Genomic DNA, 15106 nt, shown 5'->3' with positions numbered 1-15106 from the left:
GAACTTCACAGATTTCAAATGCTATCATAAGGGAAGATATGTAGATAGTTGTTAATATTTCGTCATTCTGTATGCATGACGAAATGTTGCATAACGAAGATTTTTTTTTAGATATTTAGACATTAACTTTGCATCTCCATTAGACGTTGTAAGTTTGTTCATATTATAACTTCTGTTTTGTCGTAAAACAAAGCGCTTGCTTTCATCTGAAGGAATCACCGTACCTTAATATAAATAAAGAACAGGATGAATTTTTCGGGGCTCAACTTTTGATAAAAAACAGTCATTGAACATTTTTAAACTCGCTGATTATATATAAATAAATTGCTAACAGTGGTTTAAAATATAGAATGTTATAAGTTTATTGCTGTTTATAATACGATGAATCAGCTACCCGAGAGGTACAATATTCACCTAGCCGAAGGAGGGGTTAAAATTGTACTCCGAGGGTGCAACTTGAAATGTTATCAAGCTAGAAAAACCTTACCACCTTATAGTTTGAAGCCATAGCAAAACACATTAAGACATGTGATATTTCTTTGGACGACAGGAATAATGATAACCAATCATAGCATTTTGGAAAATCACGATATCTTTTAGGACACTGTAGAAAAAATCAAATGTAATATTGACCTCTTAGGTCACGTTCTACATTGTTTGATATGATCCAATCAGACGCTAGGCATAAATCAATCATATAATAAACAGTATTGTCTTTAGATTGTATAACATCTAGGCTTAAGTGGACTCTTTATTTATCCAGTGTATATCGCGCTACATGCTCTTTAGACAGGATTGGAAATAAGAGCCCGCCCGACCGCCCGAGACGGTCTGTTTCTTAGGCGGGCGGGGGGCGAAACTACAAAAGACAGCCCGGCGGTCGGGCTAATTTTAATAGCCAGTTCCTAGTTTAAAACCGACAATTTCTATTTTTAAGTTATTTACCTCATTCACAAAGAGTACAGACAATGTCGGTTGTTAGGTTTTGTTGAGAATTAGGTAAGCTCTACAAGTTGTAATCTATTCACTCATTGGTCTGAATGATTGTTATAGCCAACCAGTGTTCGCAATACAATTTTGTTCGGCACTATTGCAATAGAAGCAACATGCTAGATGATGCGCAAGTTGTTGAGTTTGTTGATTCCCAAAAAGCGTTCCTTGATTGACGCTAAGGGGAAAAAAGTATACAACCAAAACAAAAGACGCCGATGTACAGTTGAAACACATGGGAAGCTCTATTGTAAACAATGTCGAGGGTGGATAGGTTGTTCACCACTATTATCTTTTACGATATATTCTGACCAAAATTACGCATATTTAGATGTGGGTAGTTGATTTTAAACAATCTTCTGGCGAAATCTCCCTTTACAACTGTTAAAACAATAATTCATAAACATTTAGTAGCAAATAAACATAATGACACGAGTTTACTCGGAGACATCGAAGTTACTCATGTGGTTGAAAATCAAGTACAAGCATTTTCATCCCCTGTGCAAGTAATTGGCATAAGAATATCAAGTTACCTCGTATTTTTACAAAAGCGGAAAAAATATGCGTTTTAACCGTTTTTATCTCATTGAAAATAGAGCCCTGTCACTGGCAGAAAACCCCTCAAAACAAAATAGAAATCAGGAATTATTTTGCTTTGACCATGATATTTTGAACCTACAGAAAAATAGTGTTGTAAGACCAAAACACAATTAGAAGTTAAAAGGAGTGCATCTGACCAAATAAATAAATTTTTATCACATTTATTTACAGTTGTTTTAATTTAATCCCTTTCAATATTTGATATCATATTATTGTCAATCTTTGAAATTGTTTAGAAAGTTCATGATCATGACATTGTTTGCTAGCTTCTAAAAGAGGGTTTATAATTATATAGTACATGTAGATGAATAGTTTAATTTTTGTAAGCATGTTAAACTTAATAATAAGCATTCTTTGGGTTATGTTTAGATATGGTTTCAAATACTTGTAAAAGTTAAAGATTTCGAGGGGCCTGTGTTACAGATGTAAATATTAAGCTTTATGTATAGTTCTTTCATTATAATGAACTTTTTTATCAGGACTGGCAGATTTTGGGCAGGGCTGGTAACGTTTTAAAATAGCCAGCCCTGTGGCTGGCTGCTATTTTTGGTGAATTTCTAACCCTGCTTTAGAGTAAACTAAAAATTCACTAAAAGGTAAACTGTAAAACTTTTATTTTTTTAACGTAATACTTAAATAATCGTGCTGAAAATTCCTACACAACCTGAATATCTTGCATGCATATATCTAAAAGTTTGTACAATATTGCGATCACACTCATTATTGCAATCTGAGTCGTCATTTTCTTGCTTGAACACCTTAGTTCTCTCTAGGGACTAGGACCAGGCACTAACATTCTAACATTGACTGGCTTAAACATTGTACAATTATTTTCACGTTATTGTCAACAATTCAAGAAATAAACACAAAATATTCAAATCTAGCATTGCTTTAAACTTTACTTTCTCATCTGTACTTTTCGTAAAATAGCATCCCTGTATGTTGCTGCATTCACTTCGAACACAATTAAAAAGTGTCTGACAGAATTGTCCAAAGAGTGAAAATAGACACGGTGTCCGGTATCCGACAGGGCATTCGTCGAATAACTTCTTCGGAAACAAACAAATTAACATTGCAATACCTTACTTTTATAATATTTTCTTGATACACCTACATGACTGTACATGCTCATTAGTTTCATCCAAATCGATACTTATTCATCACTTTGACACTAATCATTACGAGTAATATTTGTATGGACCTTAACTTGTCTTTATTAACACTTCTACCTCCAACATGTATCCCGAGCAACAACCCAATCTAAAGTACAATAATGTGTAATAAATCTTAGAAGGGTTTGGTTCAATAAAAAATCAATATAAGGATGAAACCAAAAAAAAAAAAAAAAAAAAAAATATATATATATATATATATATATATATATATATATATATATATATATATATATATATATATATATATATATATATATATTTATATATATATATATATATATATATATATATATATATATATATATATATATATATTGGAACTCCGGCCGGGGCTTGTACTCACGACCTGTGGAACCCTTTCGCCTAGCAGTGAGCGGCCACTGTGCAAACCAATCCGCCATCTAAGCAAGACAAAAAGACAAAAAACTTGCTTTCGATGACGAACTGAACATAGCGCGCTGGTCGCTCACTACACGGTCTTTTGAAATACAGATGGAATACAATTAAACGACAATATGTGAGGAGAAAAAAGATTTACATCGCATAGATATAATTGTACATTATCATATCATGCAAGAATATATTTTCATGCTAACTCCCACTGACATACATCCACCAGAACGTGCCCATCACCTTACTCTCATTTTTGCTATTTCCAGTTGGTTTATCGAAAATGAAAGTAAATTTTTAATTAATCTTACAATAATTGCTTATCGGGTAAAATTGAACTTTAGCATACGGACATTATATAACACGTGTTGAAATATCAAAGGTGTAAGCAGTTACGCTGGTGCAGGCATGTTTTAGTTTATTTGCAAAAAATCTTCATTTATAAGTATAGATAGACAAGTGTGCCTATGTTTTCTATAGTCTAGGAATAAAAGGATACTTGATGCAAAAAGCCCCTGAAATCGCGTCACGCGAGACTTTCGATAGTTGCTAATATATCCCTGGTTGTAATTAAACGCATATAAAGTGCATGTATCGTTATATAGAAGGTAAACTGAAAATAAAATTTAAGATAATAAAGTTAAAAAAGCGTCCATACTAATGCTGCTCGGACAACGACTGTGAAACTTTTTTTTTCAATAACTATACATAATAAGAACTGGAACTAAAATTCAGCTGTTTGCACTAAAAAGCAAAACAAAAAAAAAAAACTATGGAACTCGTTGTGACTATATCAATATTTATTTCATTTCACAAATCTCATTAATATAGAACACATATTCCTAAACTGTGAAGAATCGTGAATTCCAAACCATTTACCGAAAGAAAACCCGCACATAAGCATTAATTATAAAAAGAAGCATAGCATGTAATTCCTTGAAATAATATATCAGATCTAAACACACACACACACACACACACACACACACACACACACATATATATATATATATATATATATATATATATATATATATATATATATATATATATTATCTTAAACAAACTTTTATGTTAATTTGATTTCATTTAGAAAACTACATTTTATGACAGCATAATGTTTCTCAAGTATATTTGACTATATTTATAGAGAAATGAACCGAAATCAACTATTATTTTCTTCTCAATTTCCTTTAAAATCAATGTTAAATATAAATAAGATATACTTTCATAAAGCTTTAGAAAAAAAGTATTTGAAAAAAAATTATACGTCAGTTGTAACCAAATGGACGTATATTCATATCCTTATTAAATTAAACTACAAAATTTTATAATTGTAGTTAAGACATGAAAATGTTGAAATCAATGAAAGCTAACAAACCTGCCAAATCTATAAGCAATAGAGGAGGAGATAGCGGGGGATGAGGGGGGCGGAGAGACATTTGTCTAGACAAATCACTTTTTCAATAAACAAAAAAATCACACAATAATAACCTAAAGCTTTTCGCCAAAAAAACCACACAAAAACACTCACAAACCCCTCCCCCCCCCCCCCCCCCCAAAAAAAAAAAAAACAAAACAAACAATTTCCTCAATAGCATTTCAGATACTATAATTATCTCTTACTTCGATTTGAACTAAACTTGGTTCATGTTCCGTTTTTTGAAGCTTACTTACAAAAGAAGCAGCATATAATATCATCAAAAGAATGCACAGACCTAACAATATAATTATTGATATTCGAACTGATGACATCCCGCTAGCGCTGTCATCAATAGTCGGCATATAAATGTATGTACTTGACGGTGGCTGATTCTGTTGGACTCTGTTTACTAATGTTGAAACATAAATGCTAGTTTTTGAATCCAGGTCCTGATTTTGATAAACAATGATTTCCTCCTTTGAAACAACAGACGTCGGTGTAACGAAAGCTGCTGGTATAAAAAAGTACATATACCCAATAGAAATCTATATACATGTATTGAACAAAAAGGAGAACTTTTATTTATCAAAATCGTTTCATGTATCTCACCATTTCTCTTGAGGAAGCATCCTTCTATGTTGCTGCATTCACTTCGTTCACAAGAACATCGTGTCTGACAGAACTGTCCATAAAATGGAAATGGACACGGTGTTTGGCATAGAGGACCAATAAATCCGACGGGACATTCTTCAAATATATATGTTTAAGAATATTAATAATATTTGCTGAAAGGGTGGTGATTTTTAGACTATTCCACTCTCCTTTAGAAAATGTGAGTTGTACATAGATATTGGAAAATAGTCTTTCAAAGCCTTTAACTGAATTGTTTTCCGTGTGACATGTGGTGATTACAAACAGTGTTTCAATTAAAAAGCCTAGAGAAAAATTACAAAACAGGAGCAGAGCGAACTCTACGGTAACCTCTTAGGTAGGATCGGGTGCCATGGAGGAGTGGGATTCCTCTGCTGGCCGGTCACACCCGCCTTTTGCTCTTTGTCGTAATCGGTAACAAGAGGCCCATGGGGCCACATCGCTCACTTGAGCAACAATGGCTTTATATGGTTGTTCAAAGGATATTGTGCAATATGGCCCCTCGGTAGAGAAACAAAACAAGAATACCATAAAATAAACTGTATCTAAATTTTACACTTATTTTCCTACACTTAATCTTTGACTTTGTACCCTTAAGAAATATCATTTTTACCAAAAATAAGATCCGATGCGAGATATAAAACTAAATATTTGGTAGGGGTACACTGTTAACTTCCAGTTCCCTTGATTTTAGTTCTGCCCCTTAACTTTATAAAACGATCAAATTATAAATGAGAATATGCATATAGGTACATATTCATCTTCAACTACATTGTACTAGCTAGTTATTTTATTTTTAAAATTCCTATATTTGAAAGAAGAAAAGTATACCTCAATGCACTCAAATTAAAAGCATTTAAAAATTTAATTGGACTTCCGCATTATAAACGATTGTTGTTTACCAGGAGTGAACTCGTGCGACGTTTTTTAACTTTACTCACTTGATCGATGAATTCACTCGAATAAAAATGTTGTCTTTTGATATGTTAAAGAGCTATTACATGTATAATCAATGCATAGGCATCGGAACTGGGTGGAGCAGGATCCCCCCCCCCCCCATTTGTTTTCAAATTTTGACATAGCCGTACTCAAAATCTTTTTTTTTTTTTTTTGCTTGTGAAGATTTCTCAAAAGGTCTAGCCCCCCCCCCCTCCCTCTCAATGAGCCTCAGACTGCAATGTATTGACAGGCATATCGCTCAATTTTACTAAGGCCCACCCTTTATTTTCATCTTTATTCTAAATCAACGTTAACAATTGGCTACAAATCAAGATGGTTTTCCGCTGCAATTTTTTCTTAAGAATAGCAATAATACATCTATCCCCGTAACAGTAATGTTTTAAACTGTTTTAAAGAGGCCGTTATTATTTAATTGTGTCTGAAAATTAACAAAGTTGATGTAGATTCATCGTATGAGGCGGGGGTCCCAAAAAGTTGTTACAGCATTTCATCCTTTTAATTTTTCTGTACAAGTATTTAATGTTTAGTGAGACAACTTGTGATAAATCAAAATTTCAGCGCCAATCGTAGAATTATAAGCAAGATACAGAACTCACAATTCTGTTTGGTTTGAATTAATTTTTTGTTCACAAGAGTTAATTACATTTAACGTAAGATTTTTAAACTTGGTATTTCCTATTCAGAATGAACAAAAGCATGGCCTCAGTTCTGAAAGCAAAGCTCTGTTTCTTGCTTATAATTCGAAACTTGAAACAGCTGAATATGGTAAGTAAAGGGAGAATTGTAAACAATTTACACAGAAAAAACATGCACTAAAACAAAGAAAGAGCACAATTTATTTTTCATAATTAATATATACCTTTATATTTCTAGCAGCAACAACAATCTCCGTTTCTAAAGACTGAAAATGCAGAGCATCTTAACAAAACACGTTGCATTATAATCAACCATTACGTAGAGATCGTGCCGAATTTTCAATTGAATGCTTATTATTTATAATATAATATGTTGTTAGTCATCAGATTTTGCTCATTTTGCACAGGTAAACAATTAACTGTCTGATTTACCGAAGTCTATTTTAGATTCGATACGTAAACATTCCAAAATACAGGCGATGTTTTCCCTAAAGTTAAAAAGCATAAACGAAATTTAAAACAACGTAAAACCACCGTCACGAGTACAAATGTCATCTTTGTCAATTTGCCATGCGTCAACATTCAAACATGGCTGCCTTCTACAAGAACGTTCGTTTTCGATATAGAATACCGAACCCGAAGTCATAAACTGCTTTACGGCGATTATCTCGTTATTCTTATTTTCGTAAATAACTCAAATTTGAAACAGAATTCGCCAATAATTTTTGCAATTTATATTTTCCTTTCTATGAGGATTATTTATGCAAAATAACATTCAATTAGATACAATAGTTCTTGAGAAGGAGATGTTTTAAAATGCACTCCTTTTTTCTACATTTTAGCTGTTTTCTCCGTTTTAAATAAAGATCGGTCTTTCATTTCTACAATTTATTAACACTATTTAATAGGGATGCGTTGTGCCAAATTTGGTTGAAATTGGCCAAGTGGTTTTAGAGAAGAAGTTTAAAATGTGAAAAGTTTACAGACGGACGGACGAACAGACGGACGACGGGCAAGTGGTGATCAGAAAAGCTCACTTGAGCTTTCAGCTCAGGTGAGCTAAAAACGGAAAAGTCATTACGGAATTGATTATTTATGGTATAACAATTAGTATGAAGCACGTTAGTCAGCGTGCGACCCAGTGGAAGATTATTTTTGTTAAAAAGGTCGTTGTATCGACAATAGAGCTTACGAAAAGTTGATTTGAAACGAGACTGCTGATAGTCCTGTTTTATCAACTAGTATGTCAGTAGCTTGCCTCACCTTAGAAACCGTTCATACGAAGAACATGCCCTTGCGTATCAAATTAACTGAGAGACAAAAGCACCATACGATTGTGATGAAGGCATATTGCTATATAAAGATGTAAGGAAAATTGACGATAGAAAAATTGAAATCATCCCGTTTATCATAAAGCTTTGTTGGGTTACCGTCAATGTCCATTTCCAGTAAAATATCCAAATATGAAACAGATGACGCAGATACCATCAGAAGATACAGTTGTTTATATATTTAACTTAAAAAATTAAGGTAAATTTAAGATTTTAAAGGTAGCAATCACTTTAAAAAGAAAACATAAATACCATATGATAGAACAAAAGATATTTTCATCGTAATTTTCAGTTATATTTGCTCACACAACTCATAGGAATTCATGTACTAACATAAGTTTAAAGCAGACGTAAATTGCAGTGCGTTTATTTGTATATACTTACTAATACATATGCTTTCGTTTTTCTCAAACATGTAACCCGCGCAGCAATTCAATCTGAAGTAGTAGAACTACATACATTATTGCATAAATTTGTTTTATATACAAATGTGATTTACTTTATTATAAATTTAAAATACGTTAAAAAACATGATAATTTTTTCTTAAAGTTACCCTCTTTTGTCGCATGGTGTAAATGTGGTACCAAGAGTTTGCAAGGATCCATGAATGAAAATAAATATCACTACCAAACTTTCCATAATAGAAATAAGGAGTTGTGTAACAATGTACTTGTTTAACATACATTCGATAATAAGTATGGGAAATTATGTTAATCAAACAATAACACAAATATAAAAATGATTTTTAAGAGAGTATTACTTCCTTATGGTGTCCATGCATTGGATTCGATCAATTCTAGTAATACAATATTAATTTCCTTAAATTCTCCGCACAACATTGATTTGAACATTTGAACATTTTCAACACAACATTTTTGAATAGACTCTAATTAAAAGGGAAACAATACTAAAAACAGTATAAAAAAAAGCAAGAAAAAACACCAATATTTCAATACTAAAATATATTAAATACATGTATAATCCATCGAAAATAAAGACCAGAAGACCCGCAAATGAATTTTAAATTAGCAATGATAGTTTTTACTTAAAATCAATATTTATTCAGAGAAAAAAATCTGTATTTGTAATTGTCTAACGTTTTCATTAGAAAGTAAATGATAAACGACTTCAAATTGAATAAAAAATAATGATAAGAAATCTATAAAGAAGAACAAAAGGGAAGGGACAAAAAAATTGTTGCTCTATTTCAATTTTGTTAACATCAATACTGATCTATGACAATTAAGTTGTGAGAGATTCAGGAAACCAGAATGGAGAGACTCTAGTTTATATAGTTAATTAATATATGTGATAACTTTCAGAAAATAAAGTACATCCGGTGTAGACTGGGTGTGGAGGACATCTGAAATATGTGACTTTATTTTGAATGATTGTTCGTCTCGTAACTATACAAGGGGAAATAACACGTTGATTTAGTTTTTTTTTAAACGCATTGTGATTATTATATATATTTAATTTTATCAATTTTCTTTCCTTACCAAGGTCCTATTTTCTTTTCTTATCAAGGTCCAGATATTCGATATTCATTATCTAAATGAACCAGTCATGTTCTAAATGTAACTCACATTTTAAATCATAATAAAACTTCGATTATTAGCATCGGGTTATTGATAATAAATATAGTACATGAATATAGTTTAAATGATAAATAATTATTACAGAATATATATATATATATATATATATATATATATATATATATATATATATATATATATATATATATATATATATATATATATATATATATATATATCTTGATATACATGACATGTTTATATTTTCACACAATAAAATGCTTTCTTTGGTGATTCGTGCGGGTTATGAAGGTGGCGACATTGCTGAAAAAAAATACAAAACCCGCATTAGCGGGCCCTGTAGTTTTCTTCTACTACATGTATCAACGCTACTATGATGAGAGCTAATAATGAGCAATAATTAAGTTTCCGTAAGAAATAGAGGGAATCATATTTGGTAAATGTAAATATCATAGTTTGAACGACTAGTCTAAGGTTATATTTGATGATGGGCGGAGTGATCGTTCCTAACCGGACTGGATGACTCCAAACTCTGTCGCTAGGAAATTGCACTCCTTATCTTTTTTATCCTAGATTTTTAAACAAACCTATACAGAATTTTAATTCAACTTGTACATGTTTTTATTATTATTTATCATATTTATATTTCTCTGATAAAATGAACCCACTTGAACGCAAAAATGAAAGATGTTATAAATACATGTATATGTATTAGAAAGGGCTGGAGTTGAAAATCAACTTTTTTCTATGGAAATCAAATATAGAAATATAAATTCTTAACGAACTGTCCCTATTATTTTTCTGAGGACAGCACAAAAACAGTGTAGGCTTAAGGGAATTAAATATATATATAATTATGCGTTTAAAAAAAAAAACTAAATTCAAAGATACATATATACGAGACCCCCCCCCCCCTCCCGCTAACTTCAAAGACTGGGATTTTGATAATTGTGCAGTGATTAATTAAATTTGTTAGTTGTTTTTCGTCTTGATTTTTGCTCAGTCTGCTCTTCCACCCCCTCCCGCACACTCTTTCAAAATGTATGTTTGCGCTAGCCTGTTGAGATGCATTCGTTCAAAATGCCATGCTCTCATGAAAAAAAAATGTATGTATATGTACGCAGTGGGTATTATAACTTACCAGGCACCGACGGCCATCAATTCAGGCAGCTGTACCTGCCATGCAGGATGTTTAATCGATGACAATTATTTGAATTTCTCAACAAAACAGATTTGTTGTATAAAATAGATACCGGTATTATAGGGTTAAGAGGAATGATAGCATTGAAAATAGAGCTCAGTGCTATAAAATATAGATTTCATCGAAATTTGAATTTGTCTTTGGTTTAAAATAAGAGATCCTTTTTCTTGTAAGTCTTTGAGGAGACAGCTTAAACACATTTTTTGTAGTTTGTTTGTTTTACTTATATAATGTTAGTACCTTTATTACTTGTATCATTCATCTCAGTGTCCATTGTATAACAGATTGTACTTTATTCACGTACCATCTATAGCAAACACCAATTTAGGGAATAAACCATTCATGGAAAATTAAGAATGTAATTAACTCTATATATAGATATAAACGAGAAAGTTGTCGATCAAAATATGAACGCAACTTTAAATGAAAACATGATTGCAAGCGGTGTATGCGAAAAAATTTGCGAAGGCTAGTTTGCAGATGTTTTTATCCGTTATCTCTTAAATTCCCATGATGATGAAATTGAAATTATAGTCATTCATTTATTCAAATGAAATCCACCAAGATGAAGTATAGTAAGGTCCGCCAATGATCAGTGCAGATACATTCATACGTAGGTATAATGCCTATCTTTGTACTTCGACCTACTGATAGATTGAAATATTCTCTTTTGAGAGGTGGACAGACAACTTTAGGATTGCTTTGCATGTCCACTTCTCTGTTTAACAGGTCAAGGCAACCTCCGTTTTTGGAGGATAGCTCAATTTCAAGATAGCTGCTGATTTTTACCATACAGTATATGGAAAGTCACTTTGCATTGTGGGTGAAATTATCCTCCATTTTTGGAGGATAGCATGGGTATATTTCAAAGGCTTCGTGCATATCTTTAATGAGAAAATGCAAGCACCAGACCATATGGGAATTAAAGTTAAGGTAATAAACTAATGATTGTATGCGGCGATTTGAAATTCAATGTATAGTATTTTCATGATATGCTTTGAAAGTTTGTACTTCCTGTGTTCAGTTAAACAAATGACATAGACTATTTACATCTGTTTCATTTAATAAAAACCACAAAAAAGTGATGTTTATTCCTCATTAAAACATTAATGAGTTCCTTCACGTTTAGAGACACATAATAGATATCTTGATCTGCTATATTCTACATGTACAAAGTATATGTTTGTATATACCTCAGGAACTTTGTAGCTCTTATTCTAATTAATTCACAGGTTATTAAGTATCATTTAAATTTAATCCCTTCACACAAAAAGATATTGTTAAATTTTATGAATCAAAATGATACCATTTATAGATATCAATTATCCTGAATATTGAAAAAAATGTGAGAGTCTTCACATATGATATTTTTCTTTAAAATCAGCCCTGCAATTATTTAAACTTAAATATTATCAATAAATACAATTATTAATAGCTAAATAAGGTGATATTTTTATTGTATAATAATTATATTTTATTCATAGTTAACTCCCTTTGTAAAAACAAAGTTAATTGCCCTTCATCTGAAAAGATCCACCAGGGGGCGCAAACATCTATCCTCCAATTTTGGAGGATAAAATCTATCCTCCAAAAACGGAGGTTGCCTAGACCTGTTTAATACAATGTACATGTATCAGCAGCGCTCTTCTGAAACCACGCACTTCACCGCCAGCAACTGCATTATTTATTGGTAGATGCATGGCAGGCGCGTGGCATTAATGAGAGGGGCTACCCTCCCAACTTCTTCTTGCACCAAATATTTTTTTACTAAATTTACATATAGAATAGTGATTAAACATGAAGTACCCCCCCCCCCCCCCAATCTTTTTCGGAGCAAGTAAATAAATTGTGAATTCGTGAAAAGAAGAAAATGATGTTATGATTTACGGTATGCAGTACAGTAAAGTACACTACACCCCCAACCCCCACCCCCACCCACACACACGGGTTAGAATTTTCACGATTTGAGAAGTTGTAAAAAAAAATTTTTCTTTTTTTTTTTTAAATATTTTGGTTTGTCGAGTTTTTTTATTAGTCCCCCTCCCAATTCACTTTCCAAACCCATGGTATGTGCTTGGAATATGGTACAGTTACTTAAAGCGCGCTCGTCTAATCTCCCTACTGTTTAGGGTTGTTTTTTGTTGTTTTTTTTTTTTTGTATTTTAGTATAACAGAATCCTTGAATTGCACAATTTACATTAATAACCGATTAAACAAGACAAAAAAACCCCGTTTATATCAACCATTTGTTTATACTGGTTACGCTATACCTGCTCAAACTAGTGTTACGAACGATAACTACTAAGGTTATGAATGTATCCCGAATAGGTCATTTAAGGCACGGGCCCTGGAAGTTATTTTTTATACATGCACATGCAATATATTTACAATAACTTCCAGGGCCCGTGATTTAAGGCAACCAGGAAATTTTCGACTTTCGGTTAAAAGGTATGTCCTACATTTGTTATAACTATATATACTGTGGAACTGTAAGGTAACCTAGAAATGTCGAATAACGTAGCTTAAGGAGTCAGTTATTTTGACACCAAGACAACATTTAGTGCCTTTAGACTTTATCATGCGCAGCAAGTAAACTGCAAAACATTCCTGCTGGCTGCTGATAGCTATAGCTACGATGTTGCCACACAAAATGTAGCGTTAATTTCTGCAAATTTGCAGCAGAAACTAAATATGCTCGCAGGAGCATTGCAGGAAACTTTGCATTGTTGTTACTCCGTTGTTTGCAACAAGTTTAAAAAATGTCAAAAAGTGGCACAGAAAGTAGGGTGTTGCTAAAACGCGGAAAGGAAAACGGAACGGAATGGAATACGGTAATTATTATATAATGTTATTAACTTGATAGATGTGTTAAACAAGCTTAAACGATATACTCTATGTATTTTTAATATTGTTAAAACTGTTATCCATATTCAAGTTTATTTTCTCAGAAATTTATTTACAATTATTTTGCTGCACATTTGGACGATTTTTAATAAAAAATACACATACCTGTGAAAGAAGTGCAATTGAAATAGTTGAAAGGGGTAATTTCCAAGATAATTTTATTGACACATTATCATCTTTCACTCGGAAAATTTCACAGGAACAGAAACAGATTCCTTACGGTGATTTACAGTAGGGAATATTTTAATTACATCTTTTCTCCATTCGGAATACACTCGGAATACATCGCGCAATTTTTCAACGTTATCATCCGGGCTTGCTGCAATACAAAATCCACATAGACATATATGATTTCTTTCGTTTGAGGGACGAATTAGACAGAAATAAATTTCTACTTGGTAATATGTTTTACGGTGCTACCGTTGTGGCGAGCGCAGCTAGCAAAAATTACACATGCCTTGCATCATTGTCATGTTATTAAGTTATCAACTATAACAAGAATTTGAAAGAGAAAGAGAGAGAGAGAGAGAGAGAGAGAGAGAGAGAGAGAGAGAGAGAGAGAGAGAGAGAGGGAGGGAGGGAGAGAGAGAGAGAGAATTATAAGATTTCTAGATTTTAAGAAATTCTTACAAAATACTTAGATTTGCTTCCACCTTAAACCGTTCTTAACGTTTGTTGAGAATTGATCTGTCTAGCTGTCAAAACGTAATTTATGTTTGATTTGGTCAAAATACATTGATCTTTTGGTACCTTGTTAATATCTGAATTTCATTTTTTTTCCTGGTTCATAATTTTCTTAATTTTCTTTTTGCATTCTAATTACATACGTTGTATCCGTGCCCCTGGTCCCTGTTTTTAGGTGTGTAATTTCCCATTTTCCAATTGAATGATTTGACAATATGCAATATCTGTATAGATTTTTTAAGTGTTTATTTTTTTCTCTTTGTTCTTTTTTTTTTAGCTCAGAAATGACCTATTTTTGACTTACTGCTTATATTTACTGAACATGCATGCAAAATGAGCTTAAAATTAGATCGGTATGACAATAAAGTATGGCGTTTGATATACTCTGTCCCGAGTCCAGATCATCTGTTTTGAAACGCCCCCTGTATTTGTAAAATATGCCAAATATTAAATAGCTGCAGTGTGTCGTTGCTAATTCCACACAGTTTGTTGTTATTTACATTTACTAGTATCATAGTATTCAGCTTCCATTTGGAAAGTAATGAATGGATTGAAAGGAGAACACATTTTTAGCATTGTATTAAAACCTGATAAGCTAACAG

The 15106-nt window shown here is 32.3% G+C and overlaps 1 long non-coding RNA gene across 2 annotated transcripts; it reads right to left on the bottom strand.

Annotated features, from left to right (window-relative positions):
• Positions 1–4733: 4733 nt before the first annotated feature.
• Positions 4734–8919, bottom strand: LOC105318961 (uncharacterized). Of its 2 annotated transcripts, none has more exons than XR_898581.4 (4): positions 8710–8919; positions 8540–8592; positions 5188–5325; positions 4734–5089 (listed from the first exon to the last, which is right to left on the bottom strand). It is a non-coding gene; the product is annotated as an uncharacterized lncRNA (long non-coding RNA). The 2 variants fall into 2 exon arrangements; XR_898580.4 differs by having other exon boundaries at positions 4734–5086.
• Between the last annotated feature and the right edge of the window lie 6187 nt (positions 8920–15106).

The sequence above is a fragment of the Magallana gigas genome, chromosome 9, assembly GCF_963853765.1.
Source record: "Magallana gigas chromosome 9, xbMagGiga1.1, whole genome shotgun sequence".
NCBI lineage: Eukaryota > Metazoa > Mollusca > Bivalvia > Ostreida > Ostreidae > Magallana > Magallana gigas.
The sequence above is the reverse complement of the archived record's forward strand: the minus strand, read 5'-3'. Positions and strand labels throughout refer to the sequence as shown.